Here is a 14,877-nt window from a genome sequence, read left to right on the forward strand (position 1 = left end):
GGCAGAGGGGTACCTGCGCCTGCCTCACTCGTGCTAGCTTTCTCAGGTGGACAGAGTCCAGAGGTACTTGAACAAAGTGCCCGTTTCCTCACTTGGCGCTTGGGCAAACAGCAGCCACCTGGAGTCTCTACAGGGTGGTCATCAGGGTCACGTGAAATCGTGAATGTCCAGCTCCCAGAAAGCACAGATTGCCACCAGCATGGCCAGCCCTAGGTCAGCACCCAGCGGGGTCTACGTCATGGTGATGCCCCAGGGGGCAAGGGCCTCTCTGCTGACTGTTGACATAATACCGTACACAGAAGATGCTGGAAAGTTGACCGGCAGAGATGTCCCTTTGTTGTGCTGAGGACTTTGATGATTTCTGCTTAATCTGAAAGCCCTTCTTTTTTGTCCTCCCATCTTCCTCTGCCCACACTCACCGTCCCCCCCCCAGTTCCTTGTGCCTGGGCAGCGTGACTCTTAAGATGAGCCGTGCCGGCCCCTTGGGCTGCCGGCCCCTCTCCAGAGCGGCTGTCTTGTTTCACTGAACAACTGTTCAGATCCGTATCTCTTGACTAAAATGCAGTGGGTTGATACGCAGGCTCTTGTCTGATCAAACCCCCACGCCTTCCCCGAGGAAAAACATCTTCATGACACAAAGCAAGATCTGGGGCCTTAAGAGTCGGGGGCCCCTGACAAATCGGTGAGTGGTTCATGGACTCCTTGGGGCGAGAAGGAACTTGGTTTCCGTTGAGATAATCAGTGGGTTCTTCTAGCTTTTTGAGTCTGGCCACATGTTAGGTCTGGAATCTCAAAAGATACTTGGGGCATAATTAGAAGAAGGGAGGCTTTGGATGTGGGGAAAGGAGGAACAGAGTGTCTCAAGGGAAGAGGCCAGGGTGCTGGAGCCTGCTTGCCTCAGTGTCAGGCACTGGGCCACCTCTAGGTAGTTCTCGAGTCAGTGGCGTGGTGTGCCTCATTTCACAGAGGAAGACATCAGTCATTTCTGAGACCCACGTGGTGGCCACGTGGGTCAAAGCTAGGAGGCTGGAGTTTTCATTTTTCATCCTCTAACAATGTCTGTATTTTATCCTCCATCCACTGAATCCAGGGGCTTATCTGTGCCATCCCCTCTCCTGCACCGAGGTCCTGTCTCACGTGTCCTCTTGAAGTCTTCCAAAGACACCATCTTCTTTCCAGCCCCACTGTCATCACCGACCACCCAAGTCCAAGTTGCCATCGTTCCTCAAGTTCACACGATGATGTCCTCTATCCCTTCTCTATCTTGTAGCCTCGACCTTACAGTCCATGGGAGCTTGAGGTGGTCCAAGGCCAGTCATGGCACTGACTCCTTCAAGGGCTTCCAGGGAAAGGTCAGTCCTCCACCCCTCTCTGTTGAGCCCGTCCTTCCTCTCCTTGCGTTTCCAATCTCATTTTTGCTCTTTTCCGTGCCTTGGGCAGGCCTGCTTGGTTTGGTTTGGTTTTTCTCTTCAGGTTTTCCCAAAGCCTCCTCCCTCTGCCCAAGACTTTTCCCATCTCCACCCCTCTTCTTGAATAGTTCCTGCTCTTTCTTCCAGTTTACTTATTTATTTTATTTTGGTTTGCTGAGTCTTCATTGTGGCATACAACCTTCTCTAGTTGTAGCATGCAAGCTTGGTTGATGCATGTGGGATCTTAGTTCCCCTTCCAGGGCTTGAACTCAGGCTTCCTGCATTGGGAGCTCAGAGCCTTAACCCCTGGACCACCAGGGAAGTCCCTCTTTCTTGCCAATATAATCCTTAAATGTCAGTTCTTCAGAAACCAGCCCTGATGTTCCTGCCCCCCTCCAACACACAGGTGCATGTGCGTTTTCACACACGTGAACACGTGAGCTTTCACACGTGTACACACATGCACACATCAAGTCAGACCTCAGACAACTGTATTTCCTCAGGATGCTGGTCATTACCGTGCATGTTCCCCGCCAGGTTTTGAGACCCGTCAGGACAAGGGGCCCACAGCCGCCACTGTGCCCAGCTCAGAACCAGCACAGCAGGTGCCCAGGGAACCTACCCAGTGACCCTCAGCCCCTCGCCCTTCCACCAACCCAGCTACCCCTTCCCCGACTCTGTGTCAGACAGGCAGAGGGTGTGGGGAGCCCGATGAGCTGGGGGTGGGGTGGGTGCAACCAGCAGATGCGGACATGTAGGTGTCCTGCAGGGTTCAGAGGTTGGCTACTACAAGTCTGTACTTAATATATAGCATCAACTTTAGTCATTTGGATTGTAAATGTGGTAAGAATAGTTTCCAAATGGCATTTGAGAGCACTTCGTCTTGGATTTGGACTCGATTCTATAGAACACAGTTTACCTTCTCAGTCGCTCTTTTCTGTATGTCAGATTCTGAATTTAGCCTTGTGTAGGCTGGTGTGGTTACACTCAATGTGTGCTTTTACCTTTTTATTTCAGAAAATCTCCAGCAAACACAGAAGTAGAGAGAACAGTACAATGAACCCCCATGTACCCAACCATCTACTTTAAAAGATGACCGACTCAGGGCCGGTTTTCTTTGGTATCTACCTCACCCCGCCCCCGTTATTTTGAAGCACATCCCAGACGCCATATGGATTTCATCTGTTAATAGTAAATGTGCTTTTGAGTACCATTTCCTAGAACTGCATCTACGCCTGCAGTGTCCGTCGTTTTAAAACTCCCAAAGGCTTTGTGTAAGACTGCAGTCAGAGTTAATGAGAACCCTGGGGAATGGGGAGATGTGATTGATCTGATTTTCTGTTTCACTGAATCATTAGCTAGAAAACCCTTGTTTAGGGAGTCGGCGGGGCGGGCGGTGGGGGGGGGGGGGGGAAGCTTTCTAAGATATGAGTCTACTTTCCTGCCTTAATGGGTTTGTACAGCAAACAATCTAATCTCTTGATCTAGCTTGTCTGATTGTCTTTCCCGCTGGTGTGACTAAGCGGGGCAGGTTGGTACCATTACAGGTTGGTGGAGAGGATGGGGCCATTCCCACCTGCCCCCTCACCTGTCACCTGTCTCACAGCCCGGATGCCAACCCGTTGGTGTCTCCTGAGTCCCCAGCCTAATTGACCATCCCCCCACACACCCTGGGATAGACAAAGCATCGATTTCGCACCTCCTCCCACCCCCAAAACTGCCAGAGGCTCACCCAACTTGCTCTCTTTCCTCCAGACTTTGATCAAGACACGTGTGCTGAAGGCTGAATTTGGACTCAGCTCAGAGGTCACACAGTGAGTTTATTGGAGACACAACAAAACCCGTCTTGATATGTAGGGATGGGGAGAAGCATGGGGTGCCCTAGAGGAGTGGCAGGGACCACCCCCGGGGTTGAAGGAGGGGGTTGGGGAGGGCCCCGCCCCCCCCCCCCCCCCAAACCAGGACCCAGCAGGACAAGCGTCAGCCAAGCAGAGGGGGCAAGACCCGCAGGGAAGAGCATATTTCACGGGAAGAGACGCTGGTCAGATGTAACACCTACCTTCGGGTCAACCCTGCCCACCCTCTCTGGGGCTTTGGCTTGGCTCTTGCCTCTTCTGTCTTGAGCAGTTTTCTCTTTGTCCAGCTGACTCCTTCCTGTCTCCCCACGAGCATGTCAAGTCTCTCCCCTCGTAACCAGCCTGCCTTTTATCTCTCACCCTCCCCAGCCTAGGATGCACTTCAGGATACTCAGCATCTCCTCACGTGATGCCACCACCTGCCCAGTCGCTCACACTGGAAATTCACACGGCCCCTTCGTTCTGCCCTATTCCCTCACTTCCCAACTCCGATCTACCAGGGAGTCCTGTCAGTGGGTTCCCCCAAATGATCAAGAATCCAACGACTTCTCCCCACCCTCAGCCCCCACCCTGACAGTGTAAAATTCCCAGGTTCCTCCTCTCCCTGCTTCTGCCTCAGTTCCCCACACAGGTAGCAGGATCCTTTTAAAGACACCTACCAACACTGGGCTTCCCGTGCTCAACCATCCAGTGGCTTCCTATAGCATTTAGAGAAAAATCCAGACTCTTCACCCTCTGGCTCCTCACTGCCTTGGGCAAGTGACAGCCCCTCTGGGCCCCCAAATCTTTCAGCTGTAAAATGTGGACACTAATTACACCAGCCTCACCGGATCGCTGTAAGGGTTCAATGTGCCAGTTTATGGGCAGCACCTCCAATGTCAGCCCTTTTTACTCTTCTTTCCTTCCTTCTTTTCTGACTTCTCCCCCAGCCCCTCTTCCCACGTTCCCTGTTTTTGTTAACGCATCACTGAGACCATCCTCCTTTTTAATACACTGGAGTCCTTTTGGTCCTTCTTTCCCTACATCATCCTGCCTTCCTCCTTTTCATCTGTCACATCCTTGTGCTATGAATTCTTTCTCCACAAAGTTGCTGACTGTGGTCCCAAGCCACACTGCAGGCACAGCTGGTACGGGTCAGAGTTGAGCTACTTCCCAACCAACCTCCCCAGCCCTGAAAATAGCAGGAAGATTTCCACCACCATCCCTTTTTCAAAAATCTTGAGGCCCCCTCCCAGCCCTCGAGAACTTATTCTTCAAGAACAAAGGCCCGCCCTTAGCCTGGCCTCCTGCTCGGCGTTAACACCGTCTCCCACAGCAGGTTCCAGGCACAGCGCACCCGCTGTGGTTATGCAGCTTCTCCACTCTGTGCCATCCTCCCCCCAACCCCACCCCGAAGGCCCAGTGCACACCTCTGTCTGTAGCCTGCCCTGGCCTGGGCCACCCCACTTTGGACCCCGAACTACCACTGGTGCTCCATTTCTGTCGCTGGCGTCACATGCCCCCTTCCACCTGGTGCAGTGAATGTCAAGACCGCATTCGCAACGTCAGCTCTTCCTAAAGACAGGAGCCGCATCTCGTTTTATCACTCATCTCCCCAAGCACGAAGATTTAGTGTCCTGAGCTTATGATCTAAGTTACATCTACCGTGACCTGCCAGGGACGATGCAACAACCCCACAAAACAGCTCCTCTGATTATCCCCGCTGTAGAGATAAGGAAATTGAGGCTTAGAGAGTCTCAGAACTTGCCCATGGGCATCATTGGTTGATGCCTGCGAAGCGGGGCTGCAGCCCCAGGTGAGTCTGACTCTGGGGCTTCCTGCAAATGATAACAGCCGATGGGTGCCAGGCCCCATGCTAGACATCATTATGTTACCCATTGTTATCCTCAAAAGACCCCATAAGGTGGGGATTATGATCCTCATCCTACACTAGAGATAGCAAAGGCTTACCTGCCATGATGAGAGCATCCAGGAACTGGCAGTGGAAGGGAAGTTCCTCCACCTGATAAAGACATCTGCGAAAGCCCCCAGTGAACATATGGGATGATGAAAGCCTGAATGCTTTCCATCTGTGAAGAAGAAGACAGAGATGTCCACTGTCTCCAGGACTGGACAACGCTGTCCTGGAGGGTGCAGTCAGGGCAGATCAGCAAGACGTAGAAACCCAAGACATTCCTATGAGGAAGGAGGGAGAAAAACACTCCCTCTGTGCAGATGACAAGATGCTTTATGTAGAAAACCCCGAGGGATACACACACATACTGCTAAGAGCTAGTCAATGAATTCAGCAAGGTCCCAGGACACAAAATCAATACACAAAAATCAGCTGTATTTCTGGACACTAACAATGAACACTCTAAAAATGAAATGAAGGAAACAAATCCCTGTAGGATAGTGTCAATGAGAATAAAATACGTAGGAATAAAGTTCATCAGAGAAGGGCAAGACTCTGACACCGAAAACTGTAAAACATTGTTGAGGAATATTATTCAGCCATAAAAAAGTAGTGAAGTACTGACAGAGGCTACAATGTAGGTGAACCTCAAAAATATGATATGTGAAGGGAACCAGACACAAAAGATCACATATTGTATGAGCCCATATAAATGGATCATCCAGAATAGGCAAATCCTTAGAGACAGAAAGTAGATTGGTGTTGGCAGGGGGAGAAGAACAGGAGTGTACTTAATGGATATGGGGTATTCTTTTGGTATAATGACACTGTTTGGGGACTTAATATAGATGGTGGTTACATGACATTATGACTACTAAATGCCACTGAATTTACATGTTAAGATGGTTCATCTCATGTAAATTTCACCTCAAATTTTTTTAATGTTGAAAAAAATGTAGAGAAGACCTAAGTAAATGGAAAGACATCCTGTGTTTATGGATTAGAAGACAATATTGCCAAGATGGTAACACTCCCTAAAGTGACCTATGGATTCAGTGCAGTCACTTTCAGAATCACAACTATGTTTTTGCAGAAATAACAAGTTGATCTTGAAATTCATATGGAAATGCAAGGGGCCCAGAACAGCCAAAACGATGTTGAAAAAGAAATACAAAGTGGGAGGGCTCACACTTCTCAATTCAAAAACTTACTGCAAAGCTACAGTCATCAAGAAGCGTGGTACCAGCATTAAAACAGCCATGGAGGGACTTCCTGGTGGTCTGGTGGTTAGGACTTTGCCTTCCAATGCAGGGGGTGGGTGTGGGTTCAATCCCTGGTCAGGGAGTTAAAATCCCACATGCTTCAAGGCCAATAAACCAAAACATAAAACAGAAACAGTATTATTACGAATTCAATAAAGACTTTTAAAAAATGGTCCATGTAAAAAAAAAAATCTTTAAAAAGATAAATTTACAAAAACAGACATGTAGATCAATGGAATTTTATTCTACTGAGAGTCCAGAAATAAACCTATAAATCCACTGTCAAATGGTTTTTGATAGGGATGCCAAGACTCTTGTGGGGAAAGAATAATCTTTTCAGCAGATGGTGTTGGGACTTAGTGACGGAAAAAGATGGATGTGAATCTTCATCACCATGGATAGGGCAACAGTTTCTTAGACTGATATCAAAAGTACAAGCAACCAAAGGAAAAACAGAGTACACTTTATTAAAAATAAAAATTGTGTGGATCAAGGATGCTATCAAGAAAGTGATAAGACAACCCACAGAATGGGGAAAACAATATTCGCAAGTCATATATAAGGCAATGGACTGGTATTCAGAACATATAAAAAAAACTTACAACTCGATAATAAAAAGACAATAAACAATTTGAATGGACCTTTATAGACAATTTTAAAATAGACAAAGGACTTGAATGGTATATGAATGGCCAAGAATTCCAAGAAAAGATGCTCAACATCACTAGTTAGTCATTAGGGAGATGCATGGGCTTCCCAGATGGTTCAGTGGTTAAGAATCTGCCTGCCAATGTGGGAGACTCAGGAGACTCAGGTTCAATCCCTGGGTCGGGAAAATCCCCTGGAGTAGAAAATGGCAACCCACTCCAGTATTCTTGCCTGGAGAATTCCATGGACAGAGGAGCCTGGCAGGCTACAGTCCATGGGGTTGCAAAGAGTTGGACACCATTGAGCGACTATGCACAGGGAGACGCATGTTAAAACTCACCGTGAGCGGTCCTTTCACGTCCACCAAGATGGTGATAATAAAAACAAAATAAATGGAAAATAAGAAGTGTTCTTGAGATGTGGTGACACTAGAATCCTTGCACAAGGCTGGTAGGAATGTAAAAAGGTGTGGCCTTCGTGGAGGAGTTTGGCAGTTCCTCCACAAGTCAGAGTTCCTATGGGGTTCAGCAGTTCCATTCCTTGGCATGTGCCCCAAAGAGATGGAAACTGACTCAAGCAGACAGTTGTGTGCAAATATCTATAGCAGCATTACTCATAATGGCCAAATGTGAAAATAGCCCAAATGCCCTTGAACTGATGAATATATAAACCAAATGTGGCATATCCATACAATGGAATATTATTCAGCCATAAAAAGGGATAAAGTACTGACACATAAAGTAGTTACAACTTGGATGGATCTTGAAAACATTATGCTGTGTAAAACAAGCCAGACTAAAAAGGCCACATATTGTATGATTCCATTTATGTGAAGTGTCCAGAATAAGCAAATCCATAAACAAAAAGTAAGTTAGTGGTTGCCAGGAGCTGAAGAAAAGGGAGAGTGAGAAGTGACTGCAATGGGGTACAAAGTTTCTTGAGGGGTGATAAAAATGTTCTGGAACGAGGTGGTGATGATGGTTACACAACTCTGTGAATACACATATATGCACATACACACACACCACACACACAACTGAATTGCATACTTTAAAGAACTGAAGTAGCTTACCGAAGGTTATATCTGGTCCTAAGTAGAGAAGAGACCAGAAACTAAAACCCAAGAATATCTGCTTTTACACCAAAGCTGTTGGAGGAAGAATTGTTCCAGGGCCCTCGAATAAGTAAATTAATAAAGTTGGGCTCTCACAGAGCCTCAGAATTGTCATTTTGAATATTTCTTCTCGTGATAAAGTACTACAGTTTTGGATAGCCCATAGAAAGGCTGAGAGAAGCAATATTGGATACACTGAGAAGTCAGTTATACTCTGCCAGGAATGATCGGTCCTGATGCTCTGCTTTGCTTGTGCCATTCAGCTGGGAGTCTGAAGAGCTGTGAACAGGAGACTCTAGCCTAATTTCAAAGTTCAGAGAGAAGAAACTACAAATTTCACAACCCACTACTTACTATGGTGAACAGCCTTGGGACAGCCAAAGAATTTTACCTTTTGACTGATATGTGTAAAACCCTTCAAAACTCTCCATTCTTCATCCTTTTTTCTCTGGCAGCTATTTCTTTCAAAATCTGAAGTGTATTTAATTTACTGATTTCTAAAATAACACACACACATCCGTCTGAAAAGAGACTCAGAGGATTTCCTGACAGGTGAGAAGCTACTCCCTACCCTCCTTCCTTCTCTGGTCCCTTCTGCAGGGGCCAGACCCGCCTCTTCTCCTGTTTCCTCCTCTCCTTCCCCTTCCCTTCTCCTCACAGGTTTGTCTGCAGAGCAACCTTTTTTTCACAGCGAATCCCGTCTAGGTATACACACCTCGGGTGGCCTGGACTAACACAAGTTGCTTCCGTTCTTGTTTCTCTATTCGTTTTCTTTTTCAGTTGATTTTATTTAAAAAAATTTTTGAGGGTCTTTTTTTTTTTAATGTGGACCAATATTAAATTTGTTACAATGTTGCTTCTGTTTTATGTTTTGGTTTTTTTGGCCACAAGGCCTGTGGGATCTTAGCTCGCCAACCAGGGATAGAGCCCATGGCCCCAGCATTGGAAGGCAAAGTCTTTTTATTTTTTTTTTTTAATTCATGATTGGCTGTGCTGAGTCTTTGTTGCTGTGCGTGGGCTTTCTCTAGTTGTGGGGAGCGGGGGCTACTCTTTGTTGCAGAGCACGTGCTCTAGGCGCAAGGACCTAGTTGCTCCATGGTATGTGGGATCTTCCCAGATCAGGGATCGAACCATGTCCCCTGCATTGGCAGGCAGATTCTTAACCACTGGACCACCAGGGAAGTCCCTCCCTGTTTATTTCGGATTTTCTCATTGATGCTGTTATGAACATGTCAGTTTGTATATCCTGTCCCAGCTATGATCATCTCCTTAGGAGGTTCCATGAGGATAGGATACCAAGAGAGGATTCCCGGAGAGGGGGAGAATCCTTTTATAAGATGGATACCTGTTTCCAGAAGTGGCTGAGGAGGACTTCCACTGCCTCACCACCAGGCCAAGCTGATTGGATGGGCAGGAAAGAGAACCTTCTGTTTATTTGCCTTTCTTGGTTACTTAGTGGGGTTCCCCCAAGTTTCACATTTACTGGACATTTGTTTTCTTGTTTTCACATTTACGCATTTCTTTCTCCTGTTCTCTCGGCTTCCCTCCTCCTCTCTTCATTTTCTTATTATCTGATTGCCTTTTCTATTTCCTTTTGATTTTTCTCTCACATTTTGAATCTCCAGAATAAGAAATTGACATTGCTTAAAAATTTTTCTTGCAGCTTTATATTCTTGACTCTTCTTTTATAAGCTGAGCAAGTTTTAAGCCTTTATGTTTAAGCTCAGTCCAAAAAATTCCCTCTGAAAACACTGAGTCCTATGACCATATTAGTGTTTTCTTCTCTGTGACCCTTGATGGCGTGTTTGTTTTCCTTTCCTCTGTAAATAAGCGGCACTTGATTTTTAAATGTTTTTACTTTGGAGTGTAACAACAGAATCAGACAATATGTCTCTATTTTTGTCCGGCTTCTTTCATTCAGCATCACGTTTTCAAGGTTAATCCATGTGGAAACCTGATTCGTAAGACAGACCCTGGAAATCATTTGGTGGAGGAGATGTTAAATTTGTCACCAGAATGTTAAGATCTGATCTTCTTTGGGCCTCTTTCTAGGTTTTGACAGGTTATCACCAAAAGAAATTCTAATTATTTGAGAGTTCTTGTTGATTGAGTTCCAGATAATTTAGGATTTATCATTCTTATCACTGTGGTCATCTCTGTCCTAGATCGGTGCTATCAGGAAAGACAGATGAATTGGATTTTTTTTTCCTCTTGCGTAGTGTTGCGGTAGGTGGTCTTGATTTAATGACAAATTTCTACCCCTAATCTCCTCCCTCATCTCCCCTCCAAATTTTTCTTGTTTCTGCGAAATGGGGAAAGTAGGCTTCAAGGCAAACGTCTCCGTACAGGTGAACCCACTACCTCAGACCTTGGCGGCTTGTTTAAAACATGCTGATCCCACAATGTTCAAGAGTGAAAAGGAATCAAACACTGGCACAGGCTACCACATGGATTAACATTGAAAACGTGACGCTGAATGAAAGAAGCCGGACGACAATGGAGATGTGTTGTCTGATTCTGTGTGTAGGAAACGTACAGAACAGACAAACACACAGCGACAGAAAGCGATCAAGATTTCCTGGAGGCTGGAGGGAGGGGGAAATGGGGAGTTTTTGGGGGGCATGAGAATTTTCTGGAATGAGATAGTGTTGATGGTTGCAGAACTCTGACTATACTTAAAATACGTTGAATTATACACTTGAAATGGGTGAACTTCAAGGCAGATAAGTTACATATCAGTGAAGCTGTTAGTAATACTGAGTCTAAGGCCCAGACCAGACCCGCCCAGTCAGAATCTTGGTGTAAAATCCAGAAATCTACAAACACCCCAGTGGGACCAAGTATGCAATTTGCAGGCTCAGTGCAAAATGAAAGCGTGGGTCCCCTTGTTCAAAAAAAATCATTCAGAATCATTCAGAATTTCGAGACAGAGGCCACACAGTATTGAAAATAAGCGTGGGGCCCTTCTAAGAGGGCCCTGGGCCACTGCCCAGGTTGCAGGCCTCCGAATCCAGCCCTGCAGCCCAGACTCGAGTTAGGGATGGTCCACCCAAAGGCAAGAGGGAATTCGGTGAGCAGATCCTCTGCCTCTTGGTCAGAGAAGCTGTAGGTGGAAGGGCTGGAAGTCCGAAAGGAGAAATCACAAAATTCAAGAGCATGTTTCCTCTCCTTCCAAGAGCCACGAGTTGGTTTTAGTTAGAAGACCACGGTGGAGTCCCCAGCCTGTGGCTGAGTCATCCCCCAAACTGCGGGCTTTCAGTAAAAAAAAGGGAGAAAGACTGGGGTTGTTGCCAGATCTCTCGGAGGCCCTGGGTTCCGCATCAACTGAACATTGACTGGTTCAAGCAGGACAGTAAGGAGACAGGCGAGGGACCTGTCTGGGGCAGGGTGGAGGCTTGGTAGGCACTAATGCCTCAGCCCCCGTGGCCCCTAGTCTGGACCTTATGGCAACTGCCTCCTCTCCTTGAGACCATCAACCTTCCAGCAGTTTGGAATTCCACCGAGTTCCCTCCTGCCTTTGAGTAGAGCATCCCCCCTGCCTCCTGATCCACAATCTGATGGAATTGAAACTTCCCTGGTGGTCCAGTGGTTAGGACTTCACCTTCCAATGCAAGAGATGCGGGTTCAACCCTGGTCAGGGCACTAAGATCCCATATGCCTCACGGCCGAAAAACCAGAGCAGAAAACAACAGAAGGGATATTGTAACAAGTTCTATGAAGACTGTAAAAGTGGCCCACTCTCTGGGGGGTGGGGGGTGGCGGGTGGGAGGGGACACAGGTACACTTATGGCTGATTCACGCTGTTGTGTGGCAGAAACAAACATGACATTACAAAGCAATTATCCTCCAATTAAAAATAAAAGAACGAAAAAGGTCCACATTTAAAAAAAAATCTAAGAACAACAAAAACAAAGTCTGAACTGCCTTGATCACCTGCGGAGACAGAGTAGAAATATATATTCAGTTTCTGCCCCCAATTCCTTTTGTAATTTCCTGAGTTTATGGGAACGCTGGGAGCATCTGACACAGAGCTCTTAAATCCCTGGGGATTTCCTCTGTGATAGGAGGTCTTGGTTCTAATGAAGGGACTCTGGGTGGTTCCTGGACATCTTCAGGATGCTTGTCAGAAACACCAAGCCATGATTACAAGTCAGTTCTTTGCATCAGGTGGCCAAAGTATGAGTTTCAGCTTCAGCATCAGTCTTTCCAATGAATATTCAGGCCTGATTTCCTTTAGGATGGACTGGTTGGATCTCCTTGCAGTCCAAGGGGCTCTCAAGAGTCTTCTCCAACACCACAGTTCAAAAACATCAATTTTTCAGGGCTCAGCTTTCTTTATAGTCCAACTCTCACATCCATACATGACTACTGGAAAAACCACAGCTTTGACTAGACAGACCTTTGTTGGCAAAGTAATGTCTCTGCTTTTTAATATGCTGTCTAGGTGGGTCATAGCTTTTCTTCAAAGGAGCAAGTGTCTTAATTTCATGACTGCAGTCAACATTTGCAGTGATTGTGGAGCCCAAGAAAATAGTCTCTCACTGTTTCCATTATTTTCCCATCTATTTGCCATGAAATGATGGGACCAGATGCCATGATCTTCGTTTTCTGAATGTTGAGTTTTAAGTCAGCTTTGTCACTCTCCTCTTTCACTTTCATCAAGAGGCTCTTTAGTTCTTCTTCACTTTCTGCCATAAGGGTGGTGTCATTACGTAGCTGAGGTTATTGATATTTCTCCTGGCAATCTTGATCCCAGCTTGTGCTTCATCCAGCCCAGCATTTCGCAGGATGAAACCTCTGTGTAAATCTGAATTGCAGGGGTTGGTGAACACATCCATGTGCCAGAGGAGGACAAACTCCAGCCCCACTGGGACAGAAGCTTCTGTGCTCAGGACCCTTGTAGATTTCACCCTTTGAACCTCTCCCTCTGGCTGTTCATTTGTATCCTTTATAGCATCCTTTATATAAACCAATAAACATAAGCAAAGTGTTCCCTGAGTTCTGGGAGCCATTCTAGCAAATCATTGAGCCTCAGCAGGGGGTTGTGGAAACCCCTGATTTGTAGCTGAGACAGACAGAAATGTGAGTAACTTGGGACCCACTCTCTGTGATTGGCATCTGAAGTAGAGGGAAGCCGTCTTGTGGGACTGAGCTTTTGACCGTAGGGTCTGTGCTAACCCCACAAAGTTAGTGTCAGAATTGAATTGACTTGTAGGACACCCAGATGGTGCCCATGGAGTAACTGAAGACTTGCCTGGAGGTGAAAATACACACTTTGCAGGGATAATTGTTTTAGGAGGGGGAAGCAGTTTTCCTTGATGCACCCACACTTCACCTGCCAATCTCTTTCCCTTCCAGCTTCAGTAGCAGGAGGCAGGCTCTGATTTCCACCAAACATAAGTCTCAGGCTATTTAAACTTAATTCTTATACAGAGAGTGAGCACATGTCAAGATTTTCCTTACCTCCTCCATGAATGAGTCAACGAGTCCAGCACGACCAACTCCACAGCCAGTACAAGAAAGGACCAACCCTCTGTTTACCCGCCATCCGTGAAGAAGATGAAAATTGGAAGACAACGCACAGGTAGCTGTTCACCTCGTTAATGCTCTGTAGTCAATAAAGCATCACCCAGAGATGTCTTCTCTACTGGACGGAAATCATCTTAGCAACTTTCTCCACATTCATAGACTCAGGGACCTAATCCATAATAAATTGTGCCAGAGCCCCATTTCCTGTGCTCCACAGAACTTTCTGTGGTGGTGGAGATGTTCTGAGCTGTCCCGTATAAGAGGAGCCTCAGCCACACGTAGCTATTGAGCACTTAAAATGCAGCCAGCATGACTGAGGAACTGGATTTTATTTTTAATGTTTTATTTTGAAATACATTCAGACATACAGCAAAGTTATAGATAGTACAGAGTTCTCATACACCCTTCTCCAGTTTCTGCTAAATGCGAACGTCTTACGTAACCATGGCGCACATCTATCAAAAGTAAGAAATTGGGATTTCCCCACAGTCCAGTGGTTAAAATTCCACACTTCCACTGCAAGGGGTGCAGGTTCAATCCCTGGTCAGGGAACTAACAGCCTGCATGCTGTGCAGCACGACTGAAAAAACAAAACAAAACTAAGAAATTAACACTAGGACAGGCTTGGTTTGGGTATCCACTAGTTTTTTTTTTTTTTTTCACTAATGCCTTTTTCAAATCCCTTCCAAGACTGTGTCCAAAGATCATCCCCTCTTGGTCTCTGCTCTGTGACAATTTCTTAGTCTTCCTTGATTTTCCTGACTCTCACACTTTTGAAGAGGTCAGGCAATCTTCAGAACATCCCCCAGTTTGCAGATGTGGTTGTGTCTGATATTTTTTCAGGAGGAGACTGGGCTTGTGGACTTGGGAGAAGAGGCCCCCAAAAGTGAGGGGGTGCCCTTCCCATCACGATACATCTGGGGCATCCAAGAACCCTGACTGGAGGTGCCTCTGTCACTACAGGTGGTATTGACCTTGCCCCCTTGGCTCAGGTAGGTGTCCACCATGTTTATCATCCAGTGGGTTGCTGTCTTTCCCATCCCTACTCTGTGATTTATTTTTTATTTTTTTAAGCATTTTTTGGGATGTTTTTGGACCATTTTTTTGGTCTTTATTGAATTTGTTACAATATTGTTTTGTTTTAGGTTTTTTTTTTTTTTTTTTT

The sequence above is a fragment of the Odocoileus virginianus genome, chromosome 12 (assembly GCF_023699985.2).
Source record: "Odocoileus virginianus isolate 20LAN1187 ecotype Illinois chromosome 12, Ovbor_1.2, whole genome shotgun sequence".
Lineage (NCBI taxonomy): Eukaryota > Metazoa > Chordata > Mammalia > Artiodactyla > Cervidae > Odocoileus > Odocoileus virginianus.